Raw genomic sequence first — 14,140 nt, 5'->3', positions numbered from 1 at the left:
AGCGAAATTTATTATAGAATTAACGTCCCAAAACTTAAGCCTTGGTTAGGGAATTTTATCCCGATTCACCTAATGAAAAAAATATTTCAGTTTTAGATAATCCCAATTTAGCATACAAATGAGATAGGCGCTGAAGTTTATTTCACCATAGTTATACCACATTACAGGTGGTGGTGTTAAAAAACCACGTAAAAACAAATCAAAATACACAGATATGGATGTTGTCAAAGCTCTCGAAGACGTTCGTGAAGGACGTCTTTCTATTACCAAAGCGGCTGCCCTTTACCACATCCCTAAAACTACCTTGCATGGCAAACTTTCGGTTAAATATGACAGTGCCCAAGTTGGAAGAAAGTCTGTTTTAAGTTATGACGAAGAGAGAGATCTGGCTAACTGGGCGATCAAGATGTCCAAAATCGGATATGGTCGCGTAAAACATCAAATTTTTGATAAAGTACGAGATATGGTTCAGAGAGAAGGAAGAATAACACCTTTTAAAGATAACAAACCCGGAAAAGAATGGTTCCGTGGATTTTTAAAAAGAAATCCTGACGTGAAGCTGAGAACCGCCGAGCCCTTGCATATTTCTCGAGCCACTGCATGTACACCAACTGCAATTAATCGTTGGTTTCAAGGGTACCAGAAATTTATGTCTGGCCTTGGTATGCTTGACCATGGTGGAGACCGTGTTTGGAACGCGGATGAAAGCGGGTTTTGCTTGTCACCGAAAACTGGCAAGGTCCTTGCGTCTAGGAAACAGAAAAATGTTATGCAGATTGCAGGGGATACACGGACACAAATAACGGTCTTGTGCGCAGTATCCGCGTCTGGAAGCGCAATCCCACCCTTTCAGATTTTTAGCGGAACTCGTCTTACACACAATCCTCTCGAAGACGGAGTTGAAGGGTCACGTTTCGCGCTCTCAAAATCTGGATGGATGACTTCTGAAGTTTTCCAGGGGTGGATAAAAAACCACTTTTTAAAATGCATTCCACCTGCTAGACCCGTTGTTTTGCTGCTAGATGGACATAGTAGTCACGTCAATTTGGACACAAGCAGACTGTGCGAAGAAAATGGCATAGAACTGTACTGTCTACCCCCACATTCCTCCCACATCTTGCAACCTCTTGATGTTTCAGTCTTTAAGGCAATGAAATGCAATTGGACAAAAGCTGTTCAACAGTACCAAACGGAAACTGGAAAATTTGTCGACAAGAAAACCTTTTCTCGTGTCTTTCGGGGATGTTGGGAGAACACTATAAGCACGGCCACTATCATTCATGGCTTTCGGGCGAGTGGGGTATTTCCCGTGAACAGGTTGGCAATAGACGAAACCAAACTGTTACCATCAGAGTTGTTTGACGATGATCAGGAAGTTGAGACTGCGCCGAACAATGAATTTGACAAAATGAAGCAATCTATGAAAAACCTCGAAGAAGCGTTGGGTGAAAAAAAGATTCGGGAGTTCAGGTTAATGGAAGAAGAAGGCTTTGACATCGCAGAACCATTGTTTGATGCGTGGAAAACTCTCAAAAATTATTTCGCCGCGATGAAAGCCCCCATATCCGACAAATCATCAGAGTTGGGTTTTACAAGCACTTTAGCATCAGTCAACGACTTTTTCCATTCTCCAAGGGAAGATTTTGAAACATTTGAGAACTCTGGACAAAATTCGGCATTCCCAACTGTGCCACACAATCAAGTTACAAACCGACCTGTCCGATCTACACCTCCAAGTTCAACTTCAAAAACTTGCAATGCTGAGGCGACTGCCACGTCGAAAAAATCCACTTTGAATGTCTCTGACCAGACAAGTAATTTTACTTCGGCAGCTCGAGGGTTTGTATCGCCGGGCATTTCCATACCAACTTCAACAATTAGAAAACGTTCTTTTGCGGTTCCGTATTCAAAAACTAAAGTTCCTGTAGCAGCCTTAATAAAGCCTCCGCCTTCAGCCACCCTGAGCAAGCCTCCGCCTTCAGCCGCCCTGAGCAAGCCTCCGCCTTCAGCCGCCCTGAGCAAGCCTCCGCAATCAGCAACCCTGAGCAAGCCTCCGCAATCAGCAACCCTGAGCAAGCCTCCGCAATCAGCCACCCTGAGCAAGCCTCCGCCGTCACCCACGCAGAGGAATTCCCAGCCATCTTTCAACTTTACGGCTGCCTTGAACTTAAGCACACATTCATCCTCAGTTCTCATAAGCAAGCCCACATCATCTGAATCAGCAACCAACTGTCCATCAACTTCAATTGCTAGCAATTTCGCAATCGCAACGCCAGCTTTTCGGGGAATTCTCTCCTACCCAGCTCATAAACGAGTTGAAAAGCGGAAGAGAAATCAAATGGTAATCCCGCAGCATTTAACTGGACCCGAATTTATCTCGCTTATGGCCACAAAGAGAGAGGAAAATGAAAAAAAAGAAATAGAAAAGATAGAAAAGAAGCAAAAGAGGGAGGAAGAAAGGGTGAAATTACAGAATGAGAAGGAAGAGCGGAAGCGGGCAAAATTGGAGAAAAAGGCGACAGTTACAGCAAACAAGGCAGCAGCTAAGGAGAAAATTTTGGCCAAGAAAGCCACTAAAACTAAAAAATTCCGTCCTGATAAAAAAACAGTCTGCCAATCTTGCGACACACGATGGGAAAATAGGGAGGCTAATGAAGTGTGGGTGTGTTGCAGTGTTTGCAAGAACTGGAACTGCTTTAAATGCTGCAACTTGAGTGAAGCAAAGAAAGGGTTAGCTTGCACTGGTGGTTACAAGCATCGTTGCGATAATTGCCTTTTTTCCACCTTACTTTAAAGACTTCTATTTATCCCCGTTAAATCCACATTGTACCTAGGCCTATACTTACCTAAACTGTTTTTTCCACTAAATAAATGTTTAATGAAATTATGAGTTTTTTATTATTGTTTTTAAGCAGGTTCGGTAATTAGAAGCGGGGGTTCGGAAATTAGAAGCGGGGGTTCGGAAATTAGAAGCGGGGGGTCGGAAATTAGAAGCGGGGGGTCGGCAATTAGAAGCGGGGGGTCAGAAATTGGAAGCGGGGGGTCGGAATTGAAACCCCCTACGTCGGAATTACAAGACATCAGTTCGGAATTGGACGCCACTACTAGAAATGGGGAAATAGATATTTCTCCACAAGTTACCGGTAATTTTGGCTCAAAATAGGCTCAAAAGTAGCGCAAATGTTCAAGCTATTTGGTACAATATCAAATATTTCTCATAACATTATACGTGTGTCATGTTTCAATCGATTTTAAAAAAGTGTTCGGAATTACAAGCTACCACCATACTTTTAAAGAAAATAAAATAACTCTTTTACTTTATATTATGGTCTTTATTCCTACAAAACCATCTTTTGTTATAAGCATATACAATCAATCAATCAAATATTGACAGGTAAAGAGAGGAGATCGGGAAAACCCGACTCCTCCCCCTTGAGTGGCCGCCATCTTGAATTACTCCATACTGGCTGCACCCTCTCTAATAATTCGAATCGAACCCATTAATTTTACAATAATTCGAATCGAACCCCATTAATTTTACAATAATTTGAATCGAACCCATTAATTTTACAATAATTCGAATCGAACCCAATTACTTTTACAAGAATTCGAATGAAACCTAATTACATTGTTCTACAAAAATTGTTCAAAATGGGCACCATCAACGTTTAAGCAAACTTGCGCGCGTACGCCATGAAGCACGTTAAGGTACACACATTTAAGCCGTCTGTAAAAAAACCTACAACTTCTGACGTTGAAAACTACCCTAATGTTTAGACCAACACAGCAGGGGGGAAATTCGAATTATTGTAAATGTAATGGGTTCAATTCGAATTATTGTAAAATTAATGGGTTCGATTCGAATAATATTAAAATTAATGGGTTCATTCGAGTTATTGTAAAATTTAAAGGGTTCATTCGAATTATTGTAAAACTTAAGGGGTTCATTCGAATTTTTGTAAAGGTTAAGGGATTGTAAAAGTAATGGGGTTCATTCAAATTATTGTAAAAGTAATGTGTCTAATTCAAATAAAGAATAAAAGACTGGTCAGTTACCAGTACATCTGAACGAACAAGTAACCGATATCTGAGCTACTTTCCTTACCTTTAATTACAATCATCAATAAAAACAAAGGGATTAACGCTTTTGCCCGTTTAACACGTTCACGGTCTTCCACTAGGTTTGAACTTATTTCGACCATTGCCTTATGCTCAATAATCGAAAACAATTGGGTCAAAACCACAATACTAGTGCTATAATTCTGCAAAATCTCCTTGATTTCGGCCTACTTTTGAGAGCCCATAACGTCGCAACGGAGCGCTTTACCCCAAAACGTCATAGGACCTTTCGGACTCCTTTTGACCCAAGGAACATGCCTGCTAATTTGTGCCAGACTTTCCAGAAACACCCTGTATTATAGTCATGTTTATTCGAACTATGGAGCTAACTCTTATTTAGGAATGTATAGTGGAAGTCAAGTCTTACTGGACACAGTTAATGGATCCTTTTAATGTAATCAAAACTAAAACTACAGCGTGTACACCAATTACGCTGAGTGACTGACCCCTCGCAAAATATATTGCTGTTGGTAAGGGCTTGGTGAACTTCAACCCCTCTATGCGTGTGAAAACCTTCGCACTTGGCCGAGAACCCATAAAATAGAACGAAAATAGGACGGCTAGGCCGATCTCACTTCTGCTGGAACCAGTGGTTCATTTAAGATAATTAATATTTCTAATGACTTAAATACAATTGTATAAGAAAATAATTGACCAATAAAATTAAATACATTTTATACTTTAAAAAATTACAAAAAGAAGTAGAAGGGTGAAACTAAAATTCACAGACATAAAAGTTTATTGCACTTAAAATTCTTTGCTTTGGTTCCCACGATATGATGGTTCCCACGATGTGAAAGTTCGTAACAACCAATAGGCGGTGGCCGAAATCCAACACTTTTTGAGAGAAACAGGGTTGCCATATTGGGCTGGAAATCCGCCAATTGGGCTTCTTCTCAAAAATATTGGCTTGAAATAAAAAAGGGTTGGCTGTTAGCTGGAAATTGGGCTTGTCGGGTTTTTCTTTGGCTTTCTGTACTTAAAATACCGCCAATAGGGGAAGATCATTAGAATGCCCAAAAAACTGACAAATGGTGATGCCAAACCTTTTGAGCGGCTTATAGTTCATGATTAAATAAAATGATTTAATTTTGTTTTGCTTTTTAAAATGGTGCCAGTATAGAATTTGCATTCAAATTTCTAAAAAAACTATTTTCAAATTTTCACGATAAATTTTTGGCTTGTTTTTGGGCTGGATAGTTTAGATCTTAGGCAGTTTTTGGGCCTCTTTTCGAAACACCATTTGGCGGTTTTTTGGGCTTGTTTCCATATTTGATTTTGGCGGGTTGAAGGTTTTCAATCTGGCATCCCTGGAAAGAAAATCATTTGGTTGTTTAGCAAGGATTGAGATAGTTGATGTTTTTGATCTCTTGTGTTAATTTTTCACGAAGTTAACGCAATGGCAAACAACAATCCAGTAGGCAGGCCTAGTACCTATGAAAATGAGACCTTACAAACACTTCAACGCGTAATGAATAACGAAGTCATTATGAAAAACTTAGCAGAAACGTTATCGGCACAGTATCCCAGGCGCGATGCAACAGCTTCCGCTTCCGAAACAGCGATTACGAATATTAATGGTCCTTCAAGTATGGGAGGTTTACAAGCGAATTTGTCTAGCTTTTTAGACCAAATGCAGCACATCCGAGGGCAATACCAAGTTACAATGCACCTCAGTTTCCGGTTGCCAAAAGAAGATCAACAAGAAAGTAAGAAAATTATCTATTACGTAATGGAGTCGAATCGTAGAATAATGAATGCTTATCCGTGATGCCAGAGAGAATTAAGTAGGGAGTGGAAGCAATATGACAGTGTGCGACAGATTTTATAGATAACTTAAGTGAATAATAATATGTAATGAAATAGGTTCGTTTTGTCTAGGGGGATTAAATTAAAATGGACTGTCGGCATAATTAAAATTAACATTAAGATTTATTTAGTAGGTAATTTAAAAGGTAATAAGGTTAAACAACAGTTCATGATAAAAAGTACTTAATAAAAATTGGTGGGCTGGTTATTTCCTTATTGGCGCGCATGATTTCGCGAGAGCTCTTTTATAAAATAAATAGTTTTTACGGTACTGTGAAGTTCGTCATGGGCGCGGATCCGAAGCAAAAGATAAAAGTTCGGCCGGTTAAAGTTCGGTCCTAAGGTCCATCCTGCTTTAGGCCTGGTAACGTGGTTCGGGCTGGTCCTAGGACAAGTCGGGCAGAGTCCGGCCTCGCAGATAGCTAACGAGAGAGAGAATAATAGAACGCGCCGTCTTTTTATACCTTCTCACCAGAAGCTACGGGGTCTTCAAAGTTCGTGAAGGGCTCTTGAAAAGAGTTCATCTTCGAGTTCACGAAGCACACGCGGAGAGAGTTTTTGAGAATTGGTTATCCCGATGACGCTCACGGGGTTGGGGAAAGTAACCAGCCTCACACGCGGGGAACTACCAGCCATATATAAAAATATTTGAAAATACTATTGGATGAAGGGAATAACTTCATGCTTTGCATGTTATTGTTACAAGTGCTAAATGAGATGTAGCTACTCTTCAAGCTAATGGGGCGTAACAGGCCAGGCTGTTCCGGTCTAAGAGCTAATTTACATAGTGACATTCTCTGACCTATAGCCTAGCTCCGCTCCGACTTAATTCTCTCTGGTGATGACTATGTGAGAGGGTGGCTGACAAAATGGGGGAAGTAAACCGGATAATGTTTGAGAGTCGTGACGTCAGGTATCGTAAATACTAGAATTAAACGCAACTAATGCCCTTCCAAATACCGAAATGATTCTATACTTGGTTTTAGGGAACTGGGAAAGCTGATGAGTATGAATATGTAATGTAAAATCGGGAGTATTTGATTGAAACATTGATTGTAATTGCTCCATATGAGCGCTCCGAGAGCTACGAATAAAATATTCAATTTGGTTTCAGCTTTAGTAGTGCAGTTTAAGCCTAATGGCTGTGGTGCATGACAGCGATTTCTGTTCTTCAGGGGAAAGGAATTTGTAACTCCCCTGGTGCAACCTAAATATAGTCCAATATCAAAAGTAGAGTAGGGCAGGAGGGTCGCAGCATCGGTAGGTACAGTCCCGCTCAAAGGTTTCTAGCCGTTTTAATTCGGTCGCCATTTTGTTTCTATTTGGCGAATGAGGCCATTTTCGAAAGGTTAGGATATCAAGAAAAAGATAAAGCAGAAATGGATGCGCTAGCCACATTGGGGCGACAGTAAGACATTAAAAACCACAAAATGCTGTACGATAAAATTGTCCCTTAGTAGAACAAGCTTAGATTGCATTAATTTCGAAGGCCATGAGGAAAACAATTACAAATCGGTTAATAATTTCAAAAGTTACAAAGGAAATAGTCAAGCCCAAAAAATCCTGGGAAACAAGCTTAAAAGAAAAGAATTCACGAAGAAATTCGACTTAGAATGCAAGATTTTGCAGTTCTTTCATGACTACGTTATTGAATGCGAAGATGGACTAACAGAAATAAACCGTGAAAGACATCATGGTTTTTGCAACGGGAGCAGAAGCAATACCACCTTTGGGCTTTGACGTTTGCCCCTCTATTGGGTTTCTTCATCCTTTAGACGACTCTCAAGAAGAGAAAAAAGGCAAGCAGCGTTCCAACAACCAGTTCCTGTGCCCTTAAACTAATGCTCCCTGTTATTCATGAAACATATGAAGCTTTTCGGGAGCGAATGGATTTCGCTTTGTGGAATACGGCTGGTTTTGGACAACCCTAGATAAGGTTTTCTTTTCATATCAAACTAAATGATAAACAGGGTGTTTCTAATTAATAAGCCATAAATTAGAGGGCTTGTTCTTGGGTCAAACTGAGTGAAAATTGTCAAAGAAGATGGGGTCTACAACTTTGCATTACGGAGATATGAACCCCAAACCTTGATCTTCATAACATGTAAAATAACCAGAAATGTGGAGAAATAATTATTCCCACATCAGAGCAGCTTGTTTCGACCCTATAAGTATCATTCGATCTCAGTAAGTTATGCATAACCTTGCAGAAGTACATTAAACTTGTAATGTAAAGCTATTGCAAATTCTCGTTCAAGCATACTTGTACCCGTTTAATGCACTTCTGCTTGTTGAGGGTTCAAAATCATTCAAGATCGAAGGCTATTGATATTGTCGTAGTTGAATGGGAATCATTATTTCTTCACATTTCTGGGTATTTTACTTGTTTTGAGGGACCATATCTCCGTAACCCAAGGTTGTAGATCCAATGTTCTTGACTTTGATGAGCTTTCCACTTAGTTTCACCCAAAGAACACTCCCTTTAATTTACGGCAGACTTACAAGTAACACCCTCTATTCTTTAGAGGTTTTCTCGGTACTCGTTTTTCTTTCGTACTTATTCTATATTAATTTTTTTTTTGTACAAATAAGACTTTGTAGCATAATAATAAAACATATGATTGTCATACTCCTAGCTTTGGCACTCGCATTGTATGCCATATTTCGCGCTGAGGAAATTATAATTTCTTAGGTTGAAGGCAGCGCGTGATATGATTGGTTGGAGGTTTTACATTGGAACTTTGCTCCACCACCAGAGAGTTGCTATTTTCTTGCTCTCTGTTGCTCTGTGATTAACGACAGAGCACTGAGAGCAACAGATTCAGAGCATTATTTTAAAGAAAATGATGGTCATTGATGTTGGGAAGCTCTATGTTTTGTTAAAATCTTCATCGTTTGATAGTTTGGAGGAGGAATATTTGGAAGTAACCTGTTCACGAGAAAGTTTAGCCTAATATTTGCTCTTAAAGAAGAAAAGTTTCCCATTGGAAATACACTCCTTCCTGCTCTCTGACAGAACGGTGATGTCACGTATTTATTTTATTTGACCCGAGAGGGAGTAGGGTGCAGTTTTGGAGGGTTCACGGGCAGTTGAGCGGTTTTCAAAAGAGCGTTTTGGAGTAAAGCGGTGCCCAAAGCAGCGGTTTGCAAATCCGCGTGGAAGCAAAATCGCGGTTGCTGTTTCCGCGTTTCTAAATACAGCGCTATTTCCCAAAACAGCGGTTGCTGTTTCCACGTTTCTCAATATAGCGCTATTTTCCCAACCAGCAGTTTAGCACTACAGCGTTTAATAACCGTTTGTGATCCTCAGGTTATGGACTGGTTCGCGGAATATATTTTGGAAAAGGTGGAAGCAAATTAATAAGAGAATATTTTGGAAAAGGTGGCAGCTAATTAATTGGAGAATATTTTTGGAAAAGGTGGCAGCTAATTGATAAGAGAATATTTTGGAAAAGGTGGCAGCTAATTAATAGGAGAATATTTTGGAAAATGTCGCAGCTAATTAATGGGAGAATATTTTGGAAAGGGTGGCAGCTAATAGGAGAATATTTTGGAAAAGGTGGCAGCTAATCAATATCAGAATATTTTGGAAAAGGTAGCAGCTAATTAATAGGAGGATATATTGGATAAGGTGGAAGGTAATTTATAAGAGTTCAAATAACCCATCCCAACCAAACATTAAAACGCATTAACACACTAGACCACGAACCTGTTTGTTTGTCAACCATTAAAATTCAAACCTAAAGCTGAAATCAATTCTACAGGGCCGGAAAAATCTAATAAAAAGAGACCGAAGAGAGTAGAATTCAATGATGAATTGGAGAATCTAATCGCTTTACAAAATATAGTAGACGAAGCCTTATTAAACTAAATGATAAATAAAAGTCATGTTTAAAGCTTGAAATAATAATAAAAAAAATAATAATATTTCAATATGTATTGGTTAAAATGATAAATAAAGACTTGTTTAAAGCCTGAAATAATAATAATTAAAAAAAATAATATTTCAATATGTATTGGTTAAAATGATAAATAAAGACTTGTTTATAGCCTGAAATAATAATAATAAAAAAAATAATATTTCAATATTTATTGGTTTATCTCATTTACACTAATACATAATTGCATACTTTAAATATCCGACTCATATTACTCAGACCAGGAGGGCGTTAGAATAACGTTGGGTGTATAATCTCGTCTCGATTTGTCTGAATCGTCTCTCTTGGAAGGCAAGGAGAGAGCGAGCTCTAGTTTCGTTACGATGAGAGAACTCGAGGTTTTAATTAAGCTAAATTTTGACGGTCTTTGAACAATCTGCGTACGGTGGGATATAAGAGATCGGGAAAGTTGGGTGATAGAAGAAACATGAGGCATGGATGAGGGATATACCCTATGGAATATTACCATAGGTATATACACCCTTTAGCATGTATATTCATATTATATGGATTTTAGTATTATTAAGTTACAGTTTTCAAGGAATTTATACAGTATATCTATAAGCTATATTTTTAATAACGAATTATTATATAATGGGTGATGCTACCCATTTAATTTCATTCCTAATCCGTATCTGGTTTCGAACACATCTCGGAAAACAACTAAAAATGTAAGCGATAATCGTATTAAGGTTTTTCTGAGTGAGTCGTTACAAATGTATGTTATAAAATAAAGGTTGGAAGGAAACTCCTGCATAGTTGAAGCGAACTTTATGAGAGCCAACAACCAATATGTCCTTAAAGAATTGGCGTTTCTCGTTATTAAAACGGGTGAAAGTGATGTTTACACATTTAGGTCACCTTTCCCCTACAACAAGTTAAACGTGAAAGACAAGGCTATAAACTCCTGGATCTCCAGACATATTTGCGGGATGCTATGGGACGAGGGTGAATACGAATTGGACGAATTATCTGGAATCGTCGCGTCCATATCGAAGAAAGCACCAATCCTTTACACTAAGGGGCTAGAAAAACAAGTATATCTTTCTGAACTTTTTGGAAAAACAATAATAAACGTCGAAGAATTAGGGTGCCCCAAGTACAAAGACTTGTCGAATCCCTGTTCAATTGAGTGTAAATATCACTCTGATAATAAAAATTGCGCATTATTCAAGGCGCACCAAATAAAACTATGGAATGCGTAATATTTATCTTACGAATAAAAGTGTTTTTATTTAAACCAACTATGTTTTACTTATATCACAACATGGACTTTCTATAAGAAAACCTATTGTCGTAATGGGAGTAGGAGTTTTATTACAAACGTACCTCAACAATTTAAATCTGATGCTTATTCCTTAATTTCAATATGGCGAAAATCAATTTAAAATTCTTCACTATGACGTACATGATGAAAGAAGTTCTTTATTACAATGAAATTATTAGACAATATTTGTCTAAAAGCTGGAATAGTTTTGCGTAGCAAGAAGCAAGAAGCGTCACTTTATCGTAGATCATATTACATGACTACAGAGGGTGTCGAACCTTTCACATATATAGAGAGGATTAGGGAGAGTAATGGGTATGAAATTTCATTAGTACATAAGATCAAGTCAGACCTAGCCAATTATCAGTCGCGACGAACAACTAGGCAATATGTTTTCATGCCCTTTATGCTCGAGAAAATTTTCTTTCAAGTTACTTTTAAATCGCCACGTTCGTGAACAACATGGAAAAACAAAATATGTCTGCCATGTATGTAATAATAGTTTTGCCAGAAGGTACAGACTAATTCAGCATTCGCGAATTCATCGGAGTCGTCCAGTTTCCCCCACGCCTGGACCATCTGACCATAAACCCATAGACCTCGAATTAGCCACCAACGACCAGGTGGATGACTTTCTTCAAAACCTCGAAGAAGTCGCGGTTCTCGAAGACGCCATCGTGAGTTCGCGATATACCCCGCAAACGAGTGAAACGGATCCAGAATTAATAATTAAAAAAATAAAATCATCATTAATTAAATACTTGGAAAACCATTTAAGTAAGAAGCGGGGTATAAAGTGGAAAATTTTTTTACGTGTGAGATACGTTCGCGAACTGAACGACGGATCGGAAGTCGAAGCATTACAATATTTCCGAAGCCGAACTCAAACTTCCTTACTATCACATTTAATATCTAACCAAATAGACTCGTGTGTGAAACAAATGGTACAGGCGATGGAGGAATTTCAAGATATGGGCAGTGGATGGACCATAGATCGTATCTTGTTTTTTCAAGTGGACATTATTAGATACATGCCACTGGTTGGTGGTACCTATATAGAGCTTCCCCCTGAACTGAATAATCCCGGAAAAGGACTCTTAAATATTAAAACTAATGATCAAAAGTGTTTCTTATGGTGTATTCTCGCGAAATTACATCCTCAACCTCCAAAATCTCATCGCGATGATCAAAATAAATACGTAGCTTTTGAAACGGAGTTAGACTGCACCGACATTTGTTTTCCATTTGAATTAAATCCACTCAAACTAAAAAGGTTTGAAAATAAAAACAATCTATCTATCAATGTTTTTGGTTACGAAAAAGAAGTTTTTCCTCTCCACGTCAGCGAAAATAAAGCTCCCGAGGATCGACAAATAGACGTACTTTATCTAAAATCCAAAGAAAAGCAACATTTTTGTCTAATTACTGATATTAGCCGACTATTAAGTCATTTCACAAACTATAACGGAAAAATTTACGTCTGCCGTTATTGTTTACATCGTTTCGCGGGAAGAAACTCAGAAAAAAATCATAGAGAACACTTAAAAGACTGTAACGTGCACAGTCCACAACTCGTTAAAATGCCATACAAAAAACCCATCTTGAAATTTGAAAAAATTGATTGGCTTCAGAAGGTAGGAAGTCATTTGGAATTTCCATAAGTTCTTAGTCTTAATAAATTTATTTTTAGGTCCCATACGTCATATATGCGGATTTTGAATCTATAATTGACAAAATCCAGACTTGTTACCCAGATTCTTCAATCTCATCAACAACCAAACTTTCTGAGCACGTCGCGTGCGGTTTCAGTTACGTCGTAATAGGACCCGACGGAAAGCCAAATGCGCCTGTAACATATAGGGGAACCGATGCCATAGACATTTTTCTCGAAAGTTTGTTGATGGAGCGAGACAATATCACTGAATTATTAAAGGAAAATATTCCTATGGATCTGAGTCCAGCCGAGGAAGAGTTATGTCGTAAAGCGACTCATTGTTACGTGTGTGAGGACGTCCTAACACAGGATGATCCGGGAGTCAGAGATCATTGCCATTATTCTGGTAATACGAACATAAATATACTGTAAATATTGATAAAAATTAACTAATATTAATTACTAGGGCATTTTCGTGGAGTTGCGCACAATTCTTGTAATTTAAAGTTGCGAGTAGGAAAGTTTACTCCTGTCATAATGCATAATTTGTCACAGTAAGTTCTGTTTTAACATTAAATATTAACTATAATAAACTATATAAAATTTTCAGTTATGATGCCCATCTTATAATTCAAAGGATAGGGCTTCAAAAAGATGAGAACATTTCGTGTATTCCATCTAACAGTGAATCGTATATCAGTTTCACTTTCGGTCGCTTACGTTTCATCGACTCAATTCGTTTTATGCCCGCTAGTCTCGAAACTTTAATTTCTAATTTGGCCATGGGAGGTAGAGAAAAATTTCCCATCTTGAACTCTTTCTATCCTGCTCATCAAGTCCCGTATTTACTGAAAAAATTAACCTATCCCTACGACTATATGAGCAACGTCGAGAAGTTTCAAGAGGTCGAACTTCCACCCAAGGAAGCCTTTTTCAACGCTCTAACTGACGAACACATATCGGATGAGAGTTACGAGAATGTTCGTCAAGTGTGGAACATTTTTAAAATCCAAAATCTAGGTATTATCTATGGAAGATTTTTAAAACAAAAGTGAAATTAATGGTGGTTTATTAACAGGGGAACTCCACGATTTATACGTGCAGGCGGATACCCTTCAACTCGCCGACGTATTCAAAAGTTTCCGCGCTATGTGCGTAGAATACTACGGTCTGGATTGCGCGCATGCATATACCGGACCGGGGTTCGCCTGGGAGTCCGCGCTTCACATGACTAAAGTGAAGTTGGAGTTACTTCTCGATATTGATATGCACTTGTTTATAGAACGTGGTATTCGAGGAGGGGTGTCTATGATTAGCCATCGCTTCGCGGAAGCGAATAACCCGAACATCCCC

Source organism: Phalangium opilio, unplaced genomic scaffold (assembly GCF_054372755.1).
Source record: "Phalangium opilio isolate 3A_F unplaced genomic scaffold, DU_Popi_V2 ptg000060l_1, whole genome shotgun sequence".
NCBI lineage: Eukaryota > Metazoa > Arthropoda > Arachnida > Opiliones > Phalangiidae > Phalangium > Phalangium opilio.
This window is presented reverse-complemented; position numbering follows the sequence as displayed.